Source organism: Agelaius phoeniceus, chromosome 6 (assembly GCF_051311805.1).
Source record: "Agelaius phoeniceus isolate bAgePho1 chromosome 6, bAgePho1.hap1, whole genome shotgun sequence".
In the NCBI taxonomy this organism is placed as follows: Eukaryota; Metazoa; Chordata; class Aves; order Passeriformes; family Icteridae; genus Agelaius; species Agelaius phoeniceus.
Window position 1 is genome coordinate 45,197,602 of NC_135270.1, and position 24,443 is coordinate 45,222,044.

Below are 24,443 nucleotides of genomic sequence, written 5' to 3' on the forward strand. Positions count from 1 at the left end.
ATTTGAAAAATTTGAGACATAAAAGCAGTGTTTAATGTCTCATAGTTTAAATGAGCTTGACTTTTTTCTGCTTCATAATTTGGGAAAATTTCAAGCATATTTCATGGTTGGTTATTATGATTCAGAAACTAGCAAAAATCATGTAATTTCTATAATAATATGAAATATCTTCTTCATCTCTAATAGATGTACAGTTAGGATTTCTCCCTAAAATAAAAAGGACATCAGTACAGGGGTTAATCTGGCTCCATAGGCAGGGGTTAATCATAGCTCATAGGCAGCCACACTGTTCCATCAATGCTCAGTCACCTTCTCCTAGGAGAATCAAGTAAGACACTCCTGTGCCAAGAGCCAACCATACAACATAAATAACTCTCTGTCCCACATTGACCAGAGATTTTCTTCCTCTCTGCCTCCTCTGCTCTACAACTGCCAACTACATTTTCCTCTCAACTCTGGCATTAGTGTTGCTCTATGCATACCTTGAAGCTTGCTGCTCTTATTCCAGACTTCAAGAAGGACTTGAATTCTTCAAAATTTGCCTGGGTTTTTGGTTTTTTTTATTATATGCAGATGTTCTGGTAATAGTTTTTAATTTTCCTTTCAAGATTTGCCAGGGCCAGTTGCATAACCTGATATGTCAGTAACTGCGAGGGACTAGAAAAGAAGGATCAATGACAGAAAGGGCACACTGCCAGGCAGAGCAGATCTCTATCACATATGGCAGTGTAGAGAGAAATGTAATGGATGAAAGTTTCTTGAGAGGGAGAGTGGACTAAATAGTTACCATTTGCAAATATTTTTTTGTATATCAGACTTAATTGAGCCAGTTCATGTAGAAAAGTAGACTCCTGCTATAGGATTTGGATCTTGCATATAACAATTTGGAAAACAGCATACAGTGACCAGTAAAGTAAATAAAATATTTGAATAAAGCATGAGAATTCCTGCTTCTGCAAATGAATTCCTTTGTCAGACTATTAAAATGTCCCATTTTTAACATCAAAACTTTTGGGACCCTAGCCATATATTTGTTGTTTCTAGGTTTCACATATTCTGCATTCATGCAAATTAAATTGTGGAGATGTGTCTTTTGAACATATCTGGTACTAATAGAGACTCATGGACAGCAAAATTCACAACCTTCATACATGAAAGAGGATGTCAAAATATTCTGTCCCTCAATTCATTTGAATAAAGAGAATATTGTAGAGGAAAAATAATTTATGCAAAAGTGCTTATGTACTGTAGAAAATAAATAATCCTGTCTGCAGAATGTGTTCAAAATCATGCAGAAAAAAGGCACCATCCAGTTTGAATAGTAAAGACAAACCAATACAGCCAACTGTACTGTGACAGGCAGCTTTCTCAGTTTTACAGATCAACTTACAATTCTGTAGAATTGTGTATGTAGGAGTCATATTAAAGATTGCACAGACAATCTTACTGTTAGGTATGTCAGATTTTGACTTCTGTACTTTACAGTTTTCATTACTGACCTCCCAAATTTTGCAAGTTCTAAAGGATTTTATTTTTTCTTTAGGAGTTACTTATTTGTTTTGCTTTGCTTTTCTTTGGCCATTCAATTCACACACACACACAAAAAAAAAAAAAGAAGTCTTTTTTTAATAGGCTGATATGTGGTGGTGCTGAACATTACATTCCTGACAGGTGTTAGCAGCAATTCTGCATGTTTCCAAATCAATCTCCTTTAAAATATGTGCTTTGCTTTCTCCTTCAAAGAGAAACCATTATCTGTATTTCTTGCTCCTTTAGAGACTCCTTAAAAGTATTCAGGGTTTGAAAAGGAGCCAGAAGAAGGAAGGAGTGTGTGGTAGTCAGAGAAATGGACAAGTGGAAGATAAAGAAAAAAACAAATCAACTGGCATAAAATAATTAATGAATAAATTTTGTTTTATTGTTAAATACCTCTTCTAAATCCACAAAAGTGAGAACTGTAATAGTTTTTCTACAAATAGCCTGAAGGAACTATATTTGTAAGTAAATAGGCTGGGGATGGGACAGCTGACCCAGAGAGAACAAAGGGAGATTTCATACTGTGTGATGTCATGCTCAGCAAGAAAAGCTTAGAGAAAAGAGAGGGAAAGAGGAGCATTCATGGCTGTGGTGTTTGTCTTCTCAAGAAACTGTTACTCACGCTGGGGCCTCGGTCTCTAGGAAGTGGTTGGACATCTGCCTGACTACAGGTAGTGAATAAATTCCTCTTTTTTAATTTGCTACTATGCAACTATACTATTATAGTTTCTGCCTTCCTTCTATTTTCTCCCCATCCCAAGGGAGAGGGGATTGATAGGTGGGTGTTTGGCTGCTGAACTAGGCCAAACCTCATGGAGACTTTAAGCAAATCTTTTTCCCCCCGAAGTTGCAGCCTTCCCTATCACAGGGAGCAGGCAAAAGTCTTTGAGGGGTTTCACAAATCAGTAGGAGATATTTAAGAAAATGACTCTTGTTGTTAAAGGATCAAAGATGTAATGAACATTACATGAATAAATCCTGTGTCATTAGTGGCATTCAGAAAACTAGTGCAGGATCAGGATGTTCCTCTAGATAGTGCCAACCCACTGAGGGTAGGGTCGAGACAATACACTGACCTCTGCTAAAGATGTTCTGATAGACATTCTGTTGTGTTCCAACCACACCAACACTATTACTGACAAATTAGGCCTGCTACAAGTCTTGAAAAGACATTCACAATCCTCAAAATCTCTGGATGGTACAAGTAGGAGCATTGTTACACCTTCTGACATTGCATGAATGAGTACAGCCAGTAGAGTTTAGGAACATGAGGAAATATTCAGCTTAAGATATTTTGGTAAATAATTTTCTTTTAACTCGCATAAGTGACATTTTACAGGATAGTGTTATTCACAGAAATTATTCATTTCCAGACAGAAAAAAACCCTAAAAAATCCCAAAAACAATAGCAAAAAAATCACAAACAAAAAAACCAAATTCTAACTTACAAATCACCTCAGAAAAATTTTAACCTTTTTATCCCATTCAAAATGAATACTTAAAAACTGAACCTACTGGAGTGTTTTTAGCAACACACCCCACTGATCATGATGTCTAAATAACTATTAAAACCCAAGACTTACCAAATGATTTTTCATCAATGATTCTACAAATATTTTTGTCTCTAGATCGTGAATATACCTGTAAATTCTCAGCTGGTCCATCTATAGACATGGAGAGAGAAATACATAAAGCATTATGTATAGATTTCCTGTTTTCTTAAAAAAATTCAGAAAATATAGTACTGCTAATATTAATAAATAAAATAAAATCCCTCCCCCCTATTTTGTAAATTTATATCTTTTTGTTGCACTGTAAAAGTCTTATATCACTTATGCATGTCAGAAAAATGCACTGCTGAAAACTTAGAGCTAGAAACAAATACATAATAGCATGTCCCACAACCCTCATGTGCTCTTTAAAAATAAAATCTGCCACAGACAGTAGATAATATACTATATAATCTGGTTTTATACTTGTGGCAAATATATTTGATTACAGCTCTAACACTGCAACAAGATAAATCATAATTAATCTATCAATATGTTACCCCCTCACATACAAACCAAAACTTCTTTCTCTATCACTTTTCCCTTCTTCAAATATAAATAAGCACAACTCAGATTATTACCAGAATCCCCATTAAATTAAGTAAAATTCATGGTTGAAAAGGTATCTTATGATCAGAATTGCAGAGAATATTTTATTTTTTTTCCAAATTCTATCTGTAGGTAATTCACTTACTTATGATTTCATCTCCTGCCTTTAAAGAAATTTTTTAATTCCCTTAAAATTTTTAGCACTCAGTTTGTATTTGTAGATTAAACAGATACTATCCTGTCTCCTGCCTGTGAAGCTGTGTCATTTTTATCATTAAATCACTAAGTTAAATCAGCTAATGGCACCTCTCTGCCCTGACTAGAAAACTTCAAGACAAGTTTTGGGTACATCTTGGTTGTCTACATAAATCATCAACAATTCCTACTAAGCATATCTTAAAAGGCTGATTTCAAAGGTAAGAACCTAATAGCATGGCATAGCTAAATCCTTCTATTTGATCAAAAGACCAAAGAGTGGGTTCTGAAACAGTTCATTTTGCTAAAACACATGGATATACCTGAGGTTTCTTTTTCTTCTACTTCTTGACACCAAACAGCTTCTATTATATAGGAGTAAAATCTCTTTCAAATGCTGTATATATACTGTACAGTATATATAGTGTAATGCACTTGGCAAAACTTCACCCCAAAAAATCCTTGAGGCTTGATTAAGTAACTTGGTGCTAGACACTATTGAAGATTTCTAGAGGGGCTGTGAGAGACACAAGTTAGCAGCTTCTCTGCCTTACTACTTCCCCTGTAGCATTGGATGAAGAGTTAGGCAGAACATGACTACTTGGAACTAGTGTGATGATCCTAGGCCAGGATGTCATTGGTGACCTTGGCATCAGCTTCAGTAGCTAGAGGTTCTTCCAGAAAATCCATGAAATTAAGACTGCAAACAGAAGTTGGGAGTGGGTATTTTTTGGGGGCTATATTTTTCCAGTTCTGGGCCCCTGAGTTCAGGAAAGATATTGAGGTGCTGGAATGTGTCCAGAGAAGGGTGATGAAGCTGGTGAAGGGTCTGAAGCACAATTCTGATGAGGAGCAGCTGAGGGAACTGGGGATGTTTAAACTGGAGAAAAGGAGTCTCAGGGGTGACCTTATCACTCTCTACAAGTACCTGAAGGCATCTGTAGCCAAGTGGGGGTTGATCTCTTCTCCCAGGCAACCAGCAACAGGACAAGAGGACGCAGTGTCAAACTGCACTGGGGAAGGTTTAGGTTGGATAATATGAGGAATTTCTTCACAGAAGAGTGCTTGTGCATTGGAATAGACTGCTCAAGGAACTGATGGAGTCCCAGTCCCTGGAGGTATTGAAGGAAAGACTGGATGTGGCACTCAGTACCATGGTCTAGTTGAAATGGTGGCGTTTGATCGTAGGTGGAACTCAATGATCTCAGAGGTTTATTCCAACGTAATTGATTCTGTGATTATGTGAGAATTAGGAGTTAAGATCTTATTCTCTAGAAGCTGGAAAATATTGAAAAAGTGTCAGGATATTCAAACCATCGGAAGTAAATTCTGGAAATATGTTCTTTACCCAAATCCTCTCAAATATGTCATATATTATACTTGAAGATTACGTAATGAACAGGTATGTACTACAGTCAGAAGGGAAGCTATCTGGAGATAGCACAGAGTTGAACTTATTAAGTTTTGTATGAGATGACTCCTTTCACTGGAGAGACAAAACTACCTATCTCTTAGCCATTTACAAGCCACGTTTTAAATCAAGAATGAGTAATGTATATTTTCCTTGCCTATCTACAAACATAAATCAGGACAATTTGCTACACAGAAAAGAATGCAGGAAGAAACTCCACCATCTCATAAGTTGAATTACTTCATTGCAATCTGCTTATCGCTTGTCTCAGGATTTAACTATTTGTGATCTACTACAGTTTGCTTACAGTTGCCAGAAGACAGAGCTGTGGAGCTAAGTTCTTCCAGTCAAAATGTGAAATTATAGGTGAAACAGACATTACATATGCTATTTAAAAAAAAAAAAAAAATATATATATATATTAGTCTGAGTATTTCAAATGCAAATTATTCAAAAAGTGCAGAAAGAGGCATCTAGCTCCAGAGTTTCACGCATGCTTCCTTTTTCTTGAACATATTGCTGAAGATTTTACTAGAAATGCTCTCTTTTGGATTAATTTACAATTTTTTTTCTCGAGACAGACTTTCAAGGAAGCATTTGTTATCACTTTCCTTTTTCTCTTACAAGTTGCAGGGTGCCCTTACTTTCAATAGAGTGGGATTCTTACTTTCAATAAAGAGTTTTACTTCACAAATTATGGGAAAAATGGGATATAACTTATCAATTTTTCTTGAATTCTGAAAGAGCTTCAGTTCTTTGAAACACAACTCACTGATAACAAAGGCAGAAAATTTGATTTGGCTTTTGTTACTCTATTTTGTTACTGCTGCTAAGTTTCCCATTTAATTAGTCTAGTATAGGTTTTAGATCACTTTCACCTTTCTCCCTTTCAGTGAAGATTATCTATATTCTGTACATCACATTAAAAATCAGATGCAGACAAAAATGCAAGATGACTCTGAAGTTTCCCTTCAAAAAGGGGTGGAACCCACCTTTGATGGTTTATTAACACAAACATTTGCAGCTGTGCCTGTATTGCAGGTTGTAGCTGTGTTGCAGGTTATTCACTGTGTTTAGTATTGAAAAATCCTTGGCACTACCTATGCTTGTCTTGTGGAATTTTTGTGGATGAGATGCAATTGACAGACTTGCCTCCATGTTGAGATAAAACCTCAAGTAAATGTCTAGAGAAATTATTGTATGTAACACAATGGTAGTTTAAATTCTCTTTTGCTTAAAAAAAATCCCTGAATTGATAGATGGCTATCCAAAATAAACTATTGATAAAACCTCTCTGGGGTGATAACTAAAGAGTAAATTATTAAATAATGTTTTTAATTTATTTCCAAAAGGGAAAGAACCAAACACAATACATCTGAGTTGCAAAATTTTGTGATATAGGAAAGAAATCAGGAAATACTGGAGACAAACTTTAAAGGAAACAGAATCGTCTGACCTGATACTAAAAACCTTCAATGTAATGAAGAAACAGAATCAGAGAAAATCTTACTAGTATTTATTATTTCATCCTACTTTTGATATTTACATCCTGACTAAGAATATCTTCAAGAAAAACCATAAAGCTTATTGATACATGAACTGTGATCTCAAAATACCTTTCAGAATAGTTTGTTATGAAAGAATAAGGGTTCTAGACAGGCCAAACATATCCACTGCTGCAGGCTACCCAAAACAAGTTCAGAAGGAAAGTGAGGGAAATTCAGGGTTTTGCATAGTGTCATCTGATCAGAGCCTGCTTTCATTCAGTTTGCTAAGGGGACCATGGGGCCTATTGAAATTAATAGAGATTACCTAGAAAAGGAAAAGCTGTGTAGTGAAAACAATATTTTTGTCCAAGAAGTCTGTGTACTCTAGAGATAGCTGCTGCTCAAGTCTGAGTCAGATTGTCACTCCCATTAATGAACAGGGGAGAAATAGGGGAAGAATGAGAACAGAAAACAATGTGAAAGACCTGTACCTCCAGTCCCATCTCTTGTCTCTATGAATAGATGCCAACTCCTGTTTCAAGACATGGAGATGCCCAGCCAATCTAAAGCAGTAACAAATGACCAGCTGTACCCTATGACAGAAGATTGACTCTGATGTCACTTACCAGTGGGGAATTAATGGTGTGTATCAGTTTAGTGTTTAACAGGAATTAGAGCATAACAAGTAAGAAAGAGCCCAAAAAGAAGAAACCTTTTGTCACCAGTAACATATGCAGCTGTTAGCCAGGAATCTAGGTCTGACTAAATTTAAAGAAAATCTTTCCCCAAAATAACACAGCAGTTGCATACATGGAATGAAATTGGAATATAGAGCTAAAAAGCACCAACCAACCAACCAACCAACCAACCAACCAACCAACCAACCAACCAACCAACCGAAATGGGTAAAATAAAGAGTGAAAATTTTAGCTTCTTAAACAGTTTGATCAAAAATCAAGAGAACACAAAGCTGCAGATCTCATGGATTCAGAACTGATGGATTTTATTATTAAAAAATTGACTTTGTTTTTGAAAGTCTTTCTCCTGGTTTATATCAGCATAATTGAATCAGAGTTCAAAAACTTTTAACTGGACATTCTTTATGATCACTATTTTTGAAGCTTAGATTGCAATAAAAAGATCAGATCTTTTGTCCTTCTCTTTCATGTACATGTACACCAAATGATTATCCATAACTGTTAATCCTCCTGTGAAATAGCTGAAATAATACTTGTGTAAAAAAAATGAAATAAATGTTAAAAAATTGAGAAATTTCTGTGCTCTCCATATTTGTCTTGAACAGTACATGAAATAAATAGCTTATCTAAACTCTGATATCTAATCATGCAGTAGAAAATGATTCTGCATGCATATAAAACATTGTGAAATTACATGATATAAAACATTGTGAAATTACATGATTTCCAAGCCATAATCAGTAAGTTAATACTGATGACTAGCTGAATTGTCTTTCCACCGTACAGAAGTTGAATGGAATGGTCTCTTGGAAGAAAGAGGCAAGGAGAAAGGGGAAAGGTTAAAGTCCAGATTGCAAGTATTTAGCTTTTCATTCATCACTCTAAATTGTAGTGTTCCCAAAATGAATTTTCTTTCAGGACTAGATTAAGTAACTCATCATCACATGTATATTTTTTAAAATAATTGCATCTGGCTGGCATCAGAAATAATTTAAAATAAAACATATTGGCTTTTATTTTATCATTTTCCTTAGTTTACAAAATTTCACTAAGGTTCACAATCTAGACAGCAAAGGAAAACTCCAATAGAAAATTCAGTTAATTTACATATATATTTTCAGTGACTCTTTTATAAACTATGAAGGTAGTTATCAGTGAACTGCTAAAGATAATTTCCCCATAATTTTCTTCCTCCTACATCATGCATTATAATTGCTTTCATCTTCCATTCCATGTGTTCTGGTGTCTTTCTGCTCCTCCTCCTTCCTGGATGGAGAATGAGAGAGAAAAGAATATATTAAATCAAGTGTAGAGGTAGTTTTCCTTTGGGTGGTAAAGTATTTTTTATTTAAAAAAGAAAGAAAAGGAAAAAAAAAATTAAATTGTGAACTTAAAGTATTTGGATTCATTTAGCCTCCTCAACTCAAGCTTGAATTCTAATTCCAGGCTAAAATCCAGTCTCACATGTACTCGGCATCTTTATGGTAAACATTTGATGTTTGCGTGGTGGTTAGGAAGGACCAAAGTTGCATTTGGTTTCTGTCCTGCTCCTCTCACATACCACTTAATAAGAAAATATAAGAATATGTATAAATCAAGTCCTGCTCTTTGATATGATTGCCCCAGCCCCTCCTCTTGGCCCTCCCTGATGTTCCCACACTCAGTTTTCAAGGTTTCTATGAAGCCTAGGTTTTGTGCATTGTATTTATTCTCAGTTACAGATATCCCATATTGATGATGTTCCCTCTTAGCCTTTATATCTGCAATACAAGGATAGAACTTGCTTTACTGTAGAGGAAGGGACTTCTAGGACACCGAATCTACCTTTTGTCTACATTCTTCACAGAGTTCTTGCCTCACTGCGGTTGCTTATATAATTTATTTGCCACAATCTCTACAGTCAAGATGTTGTATGGATCATTATTGTTTAATGTATTTATCTAACAGTTAAGCAGATGGCCAAATTTTTTTCCTGCTCCATAATTAACCTCTGGGGTCACAGCAAGCCTCTTCTAGAGGCCTTTCTTTCTGTTGGTAGAAACAGTCTTTGATGGAGAAAATGTAATGACTTTTCTCAAGACCATCTTAAAGAAAGGGTTCCCAATGTATCCAATATATTCATCATTGGCCATCCAAGAAATACACTCACAAACAGAAGTTTTAGACAGTGGATTGTGTATTTCACAATATTTCACTATGGCTGGACCTGGTATGAAGCACAGAGAGTTATGGAATTGACCACAGCTTCACACAAACCAATGAACCTACAGGTAAGATACATAAAAAGCAATAAAGATTAGAGTATTTTATTTCATTTTGTGTTCTCAAATGACTTTCTCTGAGAAGAAAAAAACAAACTAAACAACCCTCCCCCCCTCATCAAATATATGCACCTGGAGAGGAATGGAGTAAAGGGAGTGTTGGTGTTAGTCCCATATACTGTAGCTATCAGATGCATTCAGGTGGACCTCCATTGTATTTTTCTGTGGAACCATACCAGATAATACAACCAATGAGCAGCAAAGCTGGGGCACTAGAGCTAGCATTCAGTTCACTATACATAGATTAGTAAATCAAATAAAAAATTGAGTAGGTGGCTATGAAGGGACTCACAAGAGGTTTTACCTATGTCAAATGCTATCATCAAACTTGATTTGATAAAAAGGTGTGTCTGCCAAAACAGTATTATCTTTTATGCATGCTATGTATTTTGTGTTATAAAAGCTTGTGTAAAACAAAACAAAACAAGAACAACAAAAAAAGGTGAAGGGGAAAGCTGCTTATCTTACAGACAAATAAGTAATGACCTTCAAGTCAATAATTATATAGGGTGTGTAAAAGAGGTGGGAAGAGTTTCAACAAGCTGCAGATACAGAAAAGGTCACACCATTCAAAAAGGTTCTGTTCCCCACAATCACTGGCATTTTGCCCCTCTTTGGTGAAGATGCCCAGGTTCTGTTAAGAAAAACATGAAATTGTACAGTACTAATGCAGATAATTTCATTTGTTAAACTGATTGTATGCCAACTGTAAAGAAACTTTTGATACTATTTAACTGTTCTGCTTAGGAACCGGCCAGCAAAACAGCTATTTCCAGTCTCATTATGGGATTACACAGTGGTTTGTGATCAAGAAAATGGGGCCTAATGTTGTTCTTACCAATTTATAGTGCTCACCACCCCAAGATGGGATTAAATGAGGAGATAATGATCTGGGAGTTCAAGTTTGCTAACATCATTGTCACAGTCATGTGTGATATCGCAGTCATGCTGTGATAAATGCAAGCCTTGCTTGATTCTGGACTTGTTGATTAGACTAGATTCTTTCTGTTTCCTGAAAAAAAACCTTTCCAGGAAAGTAGGCAGTTGAGGAGGTAATGGTGAAAAAAGAAAGAAAATCCTCTTGTATATCAATTCAGCTTATGTGTTAAATTAAATTCAGCTTATATGATTTATGCAGCTGAATAGATGCAAGAAAGTTTTGAGGAATGGAATAAAAATCCTAATGTAATCACATATGACCTGACCAGAGGAACTCATCCTGTCAACCCTGAAGATTTCCTGAGGTTTCTGTAGGACTTTGGCTGTATGTATAAGCCTGAAAATATTGTTTTCCTATCTTTTGGTAGTATGGCACTGAAGAGCCTCAGTGTAAAATCTTCACAGATTCCCTCATCAAAAATTTCAATAGGCAAGATATGTAGTCTCCCTATGCTTGCCCTTATGTACACTTTTAAAATGATTTTAGGGACAAAGAAAGAAAAAAAAAATCTTTATTTAACTTTTTCTAGATGACCAATTCCTTATGCTGTTCCAAATATGCTAGCATTCCAGAGTATATTCTGGACACTACTTCAAGGTATTGGTAAAGACTCTTGTATATGTCAAAAAAAATTCTGTTGTTTTGATCACACTGCCAAGTTATTAAGTTTGACCATTAACATAAAAAAACCCACAGAAGTCTGTCCCTGTTCTCTTCCTCACAGAGAAGTTGAGACCCTAAAGTACATTGAAATAGAATTCTGCTACATCTTAAGTCTATTTTCTGAATCACCATGTCACGCAGAAGACAAAACGAACAGAAGCTCTGGAAGAGCTCGAAGAATTGAAGTCTCTGGAAGGCAAAACCAGAATGACTAAAATGAAAGAAGCATCTCCCTATAAACAAATGCAGATATATGCCATATAACTGTTGATACTACCCTAATGTGTGGCTGCAAACTCAAGACATATTCCACTGGTTGCTTCAATGGCCTTAGTCAGCCAACTATGCCGTCTTCTTGCCTTTTTTAGAATAAAATTACAGGATTCATTATGAAATACTAGAATCTTACAGAATTGTCAAATATTTATCACTGAAAAAACATATCTTCATTCTTCACTCCATGGTGCATGTGCTAGCAAACATACTACTCAGAGCCACTTTATATAATCATTTAAAACACATGGAAAGGATGAGGAGCAGGCTAATCTCCATTCCTTGCACAGACGTGCTGAGTGAAAATCTTGAATACAGATTCAGTGACATTGATGTCTAAAGATGATTGCTTTTTATATATCTGTAGCTTTATAGATTTTAATATATAGCTGCATAGTTTCTAACACTTTGTCACTTTAGCATAGTAGTTGCACTTTCTTACATAATTTTCTTGCATATTATGTTACCTTCTTGGAATCCCATTTAGTCTTGCTTTTAGTCTAGCAAGGACAATTTGATTTGCATCATAGATTGTAGACATAACAAAATGTAGGGGTAAAATATCAAGAGAGAGACTCCATTGGGACAGAACCCAGGGGGAAATTACCTAACCAACTGCTTTTCTAATTGGACAGTATTTTTTATATATGCTAATTTTTCAAACATATTAGAATTGTAGAAATCTGATGCCGGGTGGGCCCATAACCATGGGGGCACCTGGAAGATTTCATTAAAGATCTGGGTTTTATCTTACTATTTTAACACTATTGCAAGGTTTTTAAAAAAATTTTCTGTTTGTTTTTGTTTGGATGGTTTTTGTTTGGATGGTTTTTGTTGTTTGGGGTGTTTGTTTGTTTTGGTTTTGGGTTGGTTTTTTGCAACAAAATCATTATCACAGAGATGGAGGGCATAAATAAAGATCATAATTTTCATTGGGAATTATATAATTATTGCATTTAAATTAATGAAGGAAAAAGTCAGACTAATGGTGTATATCACAAAGACATGAGAGAAACATATGTGAGTACGAAGATGACAGGAAATGACTACAAGTGTGCAGAAAAATATGGGCAGTTTATCTATGCTAAAATACATATTTGCTAAATTATCACATACATAAACCCACAAAAACTTCATCACCATTGGTACACAGTCTGTACTGAGTACTTCTGCTCCAGAAAGGATTCACATTTTATTTAACAAGTGTGGCATGCTAACATGTCTCCAAAAGGACAGACAAGTCAGCACAATCCTGAATCACTTTTAGATTTTATTGCTCAGCCCGTTATAAATCAATAAGCTTGAGAACAATTTCTTTATTCTGTAGAAAGTTGTAATACTTATTCCTGATGGGGACATTATCCCTGCATAAAATTATGGTATTTCACAAGTTAGGGCTCCAAATACACAGAAAGATCTTTTTAAGCCACTTTAGACATTTTAAAGTGTTATTAGTATAATATATGCCTCTTTCAGTTTCTTGCAATAAATAAAGCACCTGGTTTCACAGGTGGAGGATAAATACATGGTTTCAATTTTTTTAAACTTCTTTAAAGCACATTTATAAAATAGTTCACTTTTCTTTCCTGTAATATACATGGCACATTCAGATACCTGTAGTGTGGGATTGTATTATGTGTTAATGCCCTACTGGGACACCCTGCATAATTCTCTCAAGGTTTTGCCATTTATGAGTGCAGTGATCTCAAATTCATACTTAGAAAGTTCTCGTTACAGCATAGTGTCTTTTCTATTCTTTGTTTATATAATAGAAAAATTTTCTGATGACATAGACAACTGCAAATTTCATCACAGTACAAGCATGAACGTATTCATGCTGTCAACTGAAAGGTAAAGCTTTATTTCACTCCTTGACCTGAGCATGTTTCTGGGCTGAGCAGATTGTATCCTTTGTAAGGAAACTCAGAGACAGAGATATTCAGAAAGAACCAATAGTGAGAAAAATGAGATTTTAAGTGCTGTCTAATGAAACTGAGACTCCCAAGTTTTTAAAATTATTTTTAACATTAAAAAATAATAGGTTATACAGTTTAAATGTTGAATATAGAATTAAAAGATACACTTAAACAACATTCTGTGTGACAGGCTTTATTATTATGACAGGGAAGAAATTTTGTTTATGTTGTATAAGGAATTTTCATAGATGCCTACTGTCACCTCTTTCTGTGTCATGCACAGAGAAAAAACATCCAAGCTGTCTATTATTGCCAATCTGTACTTTAGAGCTATATTCAAGAGCCAGTCTTCACAAAATTTATGATTTTTACTACTACAGGTAATTTAGATTGGAAAAGTGCTTAGCAAAAAGACATGTGATGGGAAATCTTATTCTTGTACTAAACAATTAATGCCTCACCAATTTTTTTGCAATTATTTTCTATTGTATGGTGCTGGAACCTTCCAGCTCAAGATGTTCTATATTATTTGTGCACCTGAGAGTCAAAGAATGCATGTCAAAGCTGGGAAAAAGCAGTAGAGTGAAATGGCTACTAGAGTGGGCCAGTATAGCACATTTTGATCGGTCAGAAAATGATAGCATATTCAAAGACAACATTAAAGTGAGCATTGCCTGATGCTTTGGGCCTCAGGTTTACTTTAGGGAAGGACAAACAAGTTTCCATGCTCTGAGGCTTTTCCTGAAAACAAAACTGTTCTAGGAAGACAGTCATACAATTTTCCCAAGTTTGATCATTATTTTCATGGGTGATAAGACACTGAGGCATAGAAGCCACAGCATTTGAGCATGTCTCAGCTTTCCTGGGTAAAATTGAACAATGTTATATAAAGCAACTTCAAATCCACATAAAGATGGATTTTTTTTAAGAGGTCAGTATAATTATTAGTGAGGTGCCTGGTGTGTACAAGGAATTTAATCTCAAAGGGCATGAAATATCTGGAAACTATTTTGTACCTGGACTAACGATACTGTCAGGGCTCAGACTGTACCCTAAGACTTGTTAGACCTTTGGCTCAGACAGACAACTGAACAGCAGCAGGTAAGGGCTACACTGCTAGAACATCCATTATTAGCAGCTGTGTTTTAGGCAGTCTAAACAGTTTCCCTAGAAATATAGAATAAGTTATCAGGAGGAAAAGGAATTATGACATGCTCCACAATGAAAGTAGAATAATTAAAAAATAAACCTTATAACCTGGAGCTGAATAATGTAAAATAAACCTTATAACCTGGAGATATTTGTCCAACAATAACATAAAATGTGTAATCGGAGGAAGAAGGAAAATAGTTCTATTTAGAGAAAACACTTCCAAAATATAAATATTTATTAATCTATGTTGGCTTTAAGTTCCAGTTGCCCAGAGTAGAAATGTAGATGTGATCATTCAAAAGAAAACATTAAGCATAAATATCTCTTTGCTTCCAGTTGCTGCCATGGTTTAGAGCAGGCATGGAGGGGTGCAGGTTGTGTTTTATGGATTTAGATACTCAGGCCCAAGAGACTTCCTTTTGTTTCTATGTACAAAATTTTTTTGCCTTAAAAAATATTTTGCGAACATTCCCAGCTGAATGTAGGCATTAAAGGAGAAGAAGCTGGGTTATACATCTCTTCTGATTAATATTTCAAGTGCTGCCTGCTCCAGACAACTGCACTGCCACAAGAAGTGTCGTTTCCCCTCCTGTTCAGGCTTCAGTGCCTCGCTTTGCATTTGAATTTCTTTGATCCCAGAGCACCTACAAACAAGTATTTTTACCTGGCACAGCCATAGAGCTGCATTTTATTTTCACTCTCCAAAACAGCAATCACTTGCAGCTTAGAGCTAAATTTGTTTTGGCTGTGCTTTGCCTAACATTAAGAACAAGCACTGTTAATAAAGAATGTTGAGATAATGTAACAAGCTATGAAATATCAAAAGCTAATGAAAAAGCAAAAAGTGACAAAAGTGATTATAAAGAATGAGATTAATCTAAATATATGCAAATCATTAGTTTTATCTACTTTGATATTTCTTGTGTGCTATCCTCTACACCAAAAATACTTTTCAGATAAATTTATTGTATTTGAAGTCAGATAGCATTCTTCTTTCTTAATATAATCAAGATAAAATGTTGCCTTCAGTATCACGTAATGTATGAAAAAACAATGTTGATTTTCCTAGTAAAGTAATATGTTTTGTCTCATTCATTCTCTTGAATTTAATCCAAAATCCATGGTAAGAGAAGAATGGAAAGAGTCTTTGTAGAACTAAACACACATATATAAATTGTGTGCGTGTATATATATATATATATATATATATACACATATATATATGTGTATGTATATATATGCACACTTTAAACACTTTAACCTGTGTGTATATATATATGTGTATATATATATATATATATATATATATATATAAAATTTATATACCTGTATATGTATGTATATGTTTCTAATGCTATATGAGACCTCTACTTTTGAGAATGTTGAATTGTAAGGAAATTTTCAGAACTAAAATATAAATAAAAAAATAAATAGGCAAAAATTAAACTATTTTCTTAACTTTCATATTATGTCTTATATTAAGAAAAAAGAGGTTTAGGATGTATAAAGAAATGCCACATCCACAAATAGCTTCCTTTTTTTTTTACTTTTATCCTCATTTTTTTCTTAGCATTAAGTCTTTCTGAGTAACTATAGTTTACCTGTTGCACAGTGTTGAGTGTTGTATAAAGGATAATAAAACTTAAAGCAGCTTAGTTTATAACAGGTTTCTACAATCTTCCCTCCATACCATTGCTACAGAAATAGACATGATAATGTTATGGGGCACTGTAAGATCTGTCAGCATACTATTATAAAAATGAAACATTTAGGTTTCTATGGCATTTTTCACAAAGTATGTATGAAGCTAATAATGCCAGGACAAGATACAGAGAAAAAAAAAATTCTGATAGGTTTTATACTTGTAACACAATATAGTCTTGTAACTCCTCTTCTTTCATGAATCTACTAAAATATCTGTTTTACCACTCTAACATATCAATTTCTCTTACTGGGTGGAAAAAAAAGGAGATGCTTGCAGAATCTTTCAGTGATTGCAGCTGTGATCTTCAAATCAAAGATTCTGCTCAGTCTGTAAGAGTTTTTCTTACTTATCTACCCTAGGAAACTTAGATTTCACATGTAAAAAATAAGTATTCCCCTGTTCCACCTACCTAAAAAAGAATCTTGATCTATTCTACTCTCTTCTTCTTCTGGTAGTCTCTTTCAGTTGCTAATGAACATTAACATAAAAAAAAGCACAATGTTAAATCTATAATCTCTGCTAAAGCCAAGAATTTATCTTCTGTTATTCTCAGTTAATTTTTCTAAATTTTTTTTTTTATGGACCTATTTTTCCTTTCCCTCCATGTGTATTTGCTTTGGTTTCTGGCAGCCCAATAGTGAAATGAGCAGTTCTGAATTGCTCACCTGGATTTCCCTCCCACCCTGCTTTCTTTAGCCTTCCAACCACTTAATTAGGTTGTCATATCGCGTAGGCATATAGACAGCCTGTGCTGCTCAATTGCCTCTTTTAAAAGAAAAAAAAAAAACAACTTAAATAAAATCATACCAAATCTTTCCCCCCCCCAACACCAAAACACTACAGAATTTTCTTGCTTTTAAAAACAGAAATCTGTGAAGTTGTCGGGTTTTCGTCGCACAAATTGCTAACACTGACTTTCAATTTTAAAATATGCAAGGTGTAGATTTTAACCTATGAAGAAGAAAAAAGGAATGAGAATAAAAATTTTGGATAAGCATAGAAGTCTTTTGTTTTGTCCAAGCATATGTAAAGTTTATTACATTGTCTCCTGTATTACAGATAAATAAGTTTCCTAGAAGGTCAGAGATGTAATACACACAATACACACACAAAAAATAAGGCAGGGGGGGATAAAAAGGGAATAAAACCAGTGAGATGCACATATAATTCAGGTTTGCTGTCCCAGAAGTTACAATTCTTCATATTGATATCTTCATATGTATGACTGTGTCATACTTCATATCCTTCCACATCCTATGTGGATATCATCCCCCCTAAACAGGCATTACCAAAAATTCTAACAGCATTTATTTTGCATATGTTAAAATAAGATCCTGCCCAGGCTTCTAGTTTAATTACAAACAGGAAGCAGAGAGGATGAATGGCTATGAAATGCAAAATGATGGGTTTCAGTGCATTAATTTCACTGGATGAATAAAAGTATAATGGCACACATGTAATGAGGGTCTTGGTATAAACTGCATACTACTGTGAAACTCAGATTTTTGCTTCCTATTTTATTGTTTTCTATATGAAATTCTATGTAATACTGAGGTCATTTTGATAAGTAATTTTTAGCCATTTGAGTAGAGATGTTCATGTCTGAAAGGAGCATTGGGACCCTGACAGCATTTCACGGCTGTTTTATTGAATGTATATGTAAATTACTGAGTTGTACATGCCACTTTCCTGCTGCTGGATGTCCTGAAACATTGGTAAGATACTGTTGCTTTGATATGTCCAGATAATTGGGAGGAGCTGTTAGAATTTCCTGCTTTTGAACACTTATGATTTTTTCAGCAAAGCAATCTCATTTTGCTTGGACATTCCCCACTTTTCCTGGGGGGAAAATGAAGGGTAAAAAAAAAGCAAAAAAAAGCAAAAAAAAAAGGCAGCTTTGCAGCAGATGTGGTTTACCAGGATGTGCAGTACAGGATATACTTGCCAGCAGACATATTCTACATGGATGCTTTTGGCACACGCTCTGACACAGATGGTGTTTGCTCAGCAGCACAGCCAGAGCTCTGGCTCTGGATCTGCATCACCATCTCTACCTGGATCTACACGGAGGCTTTAGAAGCAACTAAGTGGTTAAAATAAGTGTAGAAATACCTATCTTTTCTGTCAAGTTTCTTCCAAGCTTATAGCTCATTCTTCTAACTTTAAATAAACAGACTAGAAGGACAAGGCTAGACCAAATACTGGTTTTCAATCAAATGGAACCTGGACAGAGGAAGAAAAAGCAGACTGAAAAGATTCAACAGACCTCAGAAACAATTAAAAACCCATTCCAATTTCACTGAAAACATTTGTAATTTTTTTTTCAAAGCTGAATTCAAGAAATATAAATGAAGATCTGAATTTAAGAAATAGAAATGAAGATAGAAGGATAAGTTTTATTATGCGTGTACAGTAAGAATGTACATAGACATTCAAAAGCTGATGCAATTTTGGCCGTGTGGTATTTCTATCTATTCACAATAAGCTCAGTGGGTGTTCTGGTTTGATTTTTGGGTTGGGCTTTGCCCTCACAAAAGCACCTTTTGACTTTTGAGTACTACTGTATTTTCAGATGTAGGAATTGTTTTAGGAGCCCAAAGTCTTTGCTCCTTGTATAGACTAGAACAGCTCTCCTGTGAATGCTTTATTTGCAAACAGATATATCTTTTTTCAGAATAATTGTTCTGACAAGGCCTTTATAGTGAAATTGTGATGCCAGACAACTTTTTTCCTTACAGATAAGTTTTAAGTATCATGGTGGGCCTAATCCCTTGTTTATAAGGAAAGTATTAAATTACATTCTGGAACCTCAGAGAAAACATAGGTAGAATTTAACTACTCTGGGTGTCAGATCTATAGTTACCGGTGTGCTGGTGAAGTAAGAATACTTCCATGTCCACATCATCCAAAATACATAATTATATATATATATATATATATATATATATACGCATATACATAAATATATATGCACACATACATATACATTTTTTATTATGCATACACATACAATATCATTTGCTAAATTCTGCTGCCTTGCCCATTTTGCCTCTTCCAAAATTCATTCCCTATTTTTCTTTTGTTTCTCAATGAGAATAAAAACATTGAAGAATTTTGTATCCTCTACATGTCAAATTTTGTACCCCATCTTTGGGGTACAGACAGCAAAGATTTTTGTAGTAAACCCTAATTAAATCCTAAATTCAGGTCAGGAATTTTCAACAGTACAGAAACTCCAGATAAGAAACAGACTTAAAGGTTGTTCTCATGGTGTTTCATCAAGCCTATTTCATATCCAATATCCAAATCTAATTTTTTAAGGAATCTTTCAATTTAAATTTAATATAATGATCAGGATAGAAATTAACTGAGTTAAAAAGATCCCTAGAAACAATAGGAGGACCCTTTTTTCCCTAAATAAATCTTAACCATACAGACTTCATAGCAGTTAGCAGTAAAATATCATCTGAAGAGTTTTCTTAAAATTTTCTCCTCTGGATTTTTTACAAATGCCACTATCAGAGTAGGATTTAAGCAATTTGAACAGTTGATTCTGATAGGACCAATACCCTCCCATCCTTTGATTGACAGAGATTGTTAGATTTGTCAGAAGCAAGACAGAAAAGAGAAAAATAGAATTTGTAAACAATTTCTTCTGTGATAACCAAATGGTCTGTCTGCAAGGAACTTGGATGACAAAAACCTCTATAGTGAAGGCCAAATATTTCTGCTAGAACACACAGGCAGGAACACAGATTTGAGTGCATTTGTGGTTGTGTCTTTTCAGTGTGTCTAAGGGCTCAGTCAAAGCAAGCTTGTTAGCTTCAGAGAAAATAATTGAAAACTAATTTTTAAAACAGCTGTTTAGTGTGTGGGAAAGACATGCAGATGAGGATGAATGCAAAGGGGAGGGAAGTGGTGCTTTGATGGAAGTGGAGGACTGTGGCTTTGACTTTGGGAGACAGAGAAGGGTATATACAAATGGGAACACAAGCCATGACAAAGAAAATAGTTGCCTTTATTCAGTGGCTTTCATTAAATCAAACACTAAGTGGCAATTACTGAGATTCAATAGGTACATTCAGACTTTGACAACCTTCCTCCTCCTCCAAACATGGCTTTTATATTTCGTTTGTCTTGAAACACCTGATGGCTTTGTGATGTGAAACAACTATTACTCCAAACTATATAACACAGTGTGGGACAATCAAGTGATCCGTGAAAGGCTCTTTTATTTCTAGGTAATTTGAGACGTTCTTATTTATGGCTCGTCTGTGATTGTGTGGGAATATATATGTGAGTGTGTGTGGAATTATGTTCAAAGGTTAACCTCTTACATTTTCAGCTCTGTCATGCAATATATGTGCTCTTTTTTTAATATGAAACCAGTTTTCAGTTTTGTTTTATTTTTCATCCCAATCATCTACATATGAAATACTAGGCTTTAAATATCTGATGTATTGAACAAAATTTAATGGAAACAAAACAGGAAAGAGAATTTTATATTTTATGGTAGATACAACAAGAGTGCTAGTAAGGGAAAATATAAATTACTAAATCTAGACAGATCACTCATTTTAACATACAAGCTTTTGTGTGACTTAATAGAATATTTTGTGGCTAAAAAAGGATAGTGTTTAAGGAACACAGAAATAAATAAACAAGTGGAATCCAAGTATCTATTAAAGGTCATCATGCCATTAATCCTATTTGAATAAGTTACATCTGACATATAATTTTTCTTTTAAACACTCTTCTGATTGAATGCTCCTTCCAATATATCACAAAGAAATATATTTTTTAAGTTTGCTTCATTTTTGTTTTTAACTTAGTTCTGTGTACTTTTAGGGAAGCTTGAGTATGAACTCAGCAGTAAGCTGTGTTTGATATACCATGTGTTAGATAACAAAATGCCATGTGTCCAAAGTGGTATCAGCTCTTGATGAAGAGAACTATTCATCTGTATGTGGCAAATTCAGCTTACATTCAAGGTATGTTGAAATACACATCTTTTGCAAACACACTCTAGATGTGAGTGTTAATGGGACAGACTTACAGTACATCTGTCCCTGAAGAATATTGATTTCCTATGCTGAGGAATCTTTTCAAATTCTGCTAACGCCTTCTAATGTATTATTTCTACCTTCTGCAAAATCTTGGGTTTTATCTATGAAACATCCATCAAAATAAATATCTAACCTTTCTTAGTTTTTGATAGTTATTTGGATAAAACTGCACAACCTCCAAATATGCCTCTCTCAAAACTTATAAACATCTTTCCTTTCTCTTGCTTTCCTCAGTCTACAGGATTTAAATAGTAGGTAAAAATGAATTTTAAAAGGTTTGCTGCTAAAATTGAGGCATGCGTTAAAAGGCAGAAAATATTTAATGTTATATTTTTTAAATATTATAATCAGAGATCTTTATTTTTCCTTAGACTCACACAAGACAGCAATTTTAAAATGGATTTATAATAAGTTAATAATTATGTCTTAAAATTAGCTTCAACTTCAGGACTTTTGGTACTTACAGGCCTATAATGTGTGAAGAAAAAAATGGGAAAGTCCTTTGCTAAGAGGACCACATCTGCATCCACATTAGAATGCATTAGAATCTAGTCAGACACATGTATTTTCATATAACTTGAACTTAATTGAGGGTTTATAAAGATCATAAATACTATTTTCATATGAAAAAAACCCTGTATTTTGAAAGTTATCCAATACAGAACATATGCAAAGTGCAACATCTTGTGCTATTTTTTTCAACTTTAAAACTGACAAGGTTTCAATAAACAGATTTCAGTCTTTAAATATCTTCTCAAATAAGGTATCTCTTGTTTTTTTAAATAAAATCTCTCACTTGAAGAGCATTCTGTTTATACGAAACTTCAGCCTTACTATAGAAAGACATTATTGACATTTCTATTCTAAATTTCAGGTTTTAGTTTTGATTTTTGGAGGCAACAGCCAAAGTCCAACTATTCCTCGCCATGCAGCCTGAGACGTGTAACACACTGCCAGCTCTCTCACTGTTTCCCTTCAAGGCTGGCAGGTATGGCAATGCTACACTCTGAATTTTCAGTGGTTCACTGGATAGAATCACTTTGATGCTTAACCTGTAGGTGCAGCAGGGAGTGCTGGAAAGAGAGGGGCTACTGAAGAGGTGGAAAGCATAGTTTAAAAGAGGAAAAGTTGTTTAGAATGCTAAGCACATGTTAGTCTACATCTGTTGCCGTTTATGATTTCATCACTGCAACCCATATTTTCATTCTTGAAGCTGTTTTGCTTTAATAAATTAATCTTTAATTAGCAATATATTTGAATTGGGAAAAAAAGGTGTTGAATCTAAGCAAGATACTTGAAGTGTTCTTTTTCTTGTTTTGTTTGTTTCTGTCTTTTTTGGTTTTGTTTGGTTGGATTGGTTTGCGTTTTTTGCTTTTATACAACAGATTGGCAGATGTGCAGGCAGGGACACGGACCATGTTTCCCTTATATAAAACTTTTTGTGTGTTCCTCTAAAAAAAATAACTCCTTGTACTGATTGTGAAATTAATGTTTTGTTTGATTGCTACTGTAGCTGCTTATGAAATGAGATTTGGTGATGTCTACCCTTAACAACTATGCTAAACCCCTGGAAATTCAGTATCATGAAATAGTCAAATCTACTGCGATTATTAGGATACTTTTGCTGCAAAATTACTGACTGCCAGTGCTATTACTATGAGTACTGCAATCACTTTTGCCCCTTATTCCTGTTACTGACTACTATTGTCATGATTGTTTCCATACTGAGGCTATTTCTGCTGCTACAACTACTACTACTATTATTAAAAATTGGTCACCACTTTCAAATTGCTTCCATTTCAGAGTCAGTGGCATTTCCAACAAGGGATCCTTTTTCTATTGTTAGCTTGCAGTCAGATAAACCACTTTCTAATGCTATTTATTCCTTGACTAGAGAGAGCAAGCCCAGATGACTAGTTTAGACTAGATTCCTTTATATAAGTCAAGTTAATGGAATTAATCCTATGTTAGTAAAGGTATCTCTACTGGATGAAGAAAATACGAACTTATGAATTTACTGATCACTTCTTTGCAGCAGGATACTCTAGTCATAAAAGTTTCTGATTTATCTTTTTTACTTTCAAAGTTGTAATTCTCCTAAACTCATGAAAAGAACAAAGTGGAACTTAGAAAAGACAGAAGAACCTCTTAAACTTTATTTACAATAACATTTGTCTCTTATCACAATCTTCTATTGTCTGAGTGCTGAATCAGAGGCTTAGTAATACCCAAAGCCCAGATTTACTATTGGCAGAAATCACTGCCAAGAGAAAATGCCATATAAATTCACATCTTGGTATTCTTAATATTAGGGAAAATCACTTTCTCCTTCCTCTTGGCTAAAAAATTAATTTGCTCTTGGCTTAGAATGTCTTTTGTGCCAGTTTTATGCTGCTAATAAGTTATATTAACTACTTGCATCCTCATTCTTACCAGCTAGTCTATATCTTCTCTTTCCTTCATCCCTCCACAAACTCTTTGTTCTGGAGACAAGTAAGCAGAAGAAAATTGTTTTCTTCTTCCTGAATATCCATTGTACCATCCAAATAACTTCCTATTCTGTTGACCTCTTCCAGCTATAGGTTATGATTTGGTTGTGATTCTAGAGGGATTGAATATTGAATAGGGAGAACAAGAATCTAGCTATTGAATACATGTTTAAGAAATAATAATTATGTAAAAATAAAACAAACCCAAACAAAATAATAATAATTAAAAAACCCCAAAAAACAAACAAAAAGAACACCCAAAAACAACCCTTCACAATTTTTCTTTTTGGTTCATGCTACCTGATCTGGATCAGAAGATACTTTAAAAAAGTGATAAAAAACCTTATTTCTCTTTTGTGGTATGAAATCAAACTTCCTCTTGATTCATTACTTTTTTACTTTTTTTTTTCCTCAAACGCAGATCAAAAAAGTCGTGTGCTTCTAGGAAAATATTTAAAACTTATGAAAAGCACAATAGAAGAAGTTCTCATT

At 34.5% G+C, this 24,443-nt stretch overlaps 2 long non-coding RNA genes across 3 annotated transcripts in view; one reads left to right on the plus strand and one right to left on the minus strand.

Moving 5' to 3' along the window:
* Positions 1 to 2,115: 2,115 nt before the first annotated feature.
* The window catches only part of LOC143694402 (uncharacterized), a 149,250-nt gene continuing 126,922 nt past the window's right edge, over positions 2,116 to 24,443 (plus strand). The window contains exon 1 of the long non-coding RNA XR_013182866.1: positions 2,116 to 2,207. This is a non-coding gene — a long non-coding RNA (uncharacterized LOC143694402). The remainder of the gene's footprint in view (positions 2,208 to 24,443) is intronic.
* LOC143694235 (uncharacterized) overlaps positions 7,781 to 24,443 on the minus strand; it is a 52,173-nt gene continuing 35,510 nt past the window's right edge. For both annotated transcript variants that reach the window (XR_013182583.1, XR_013182584.1), the window contains one exon: positions 7,781 to 8,692. This is a non-coding gene — a long non-coding RNA (uncharacterized LOC143694235). The remainder of the gene's footprint in view (positions 8,693 to 24,443) is intronic.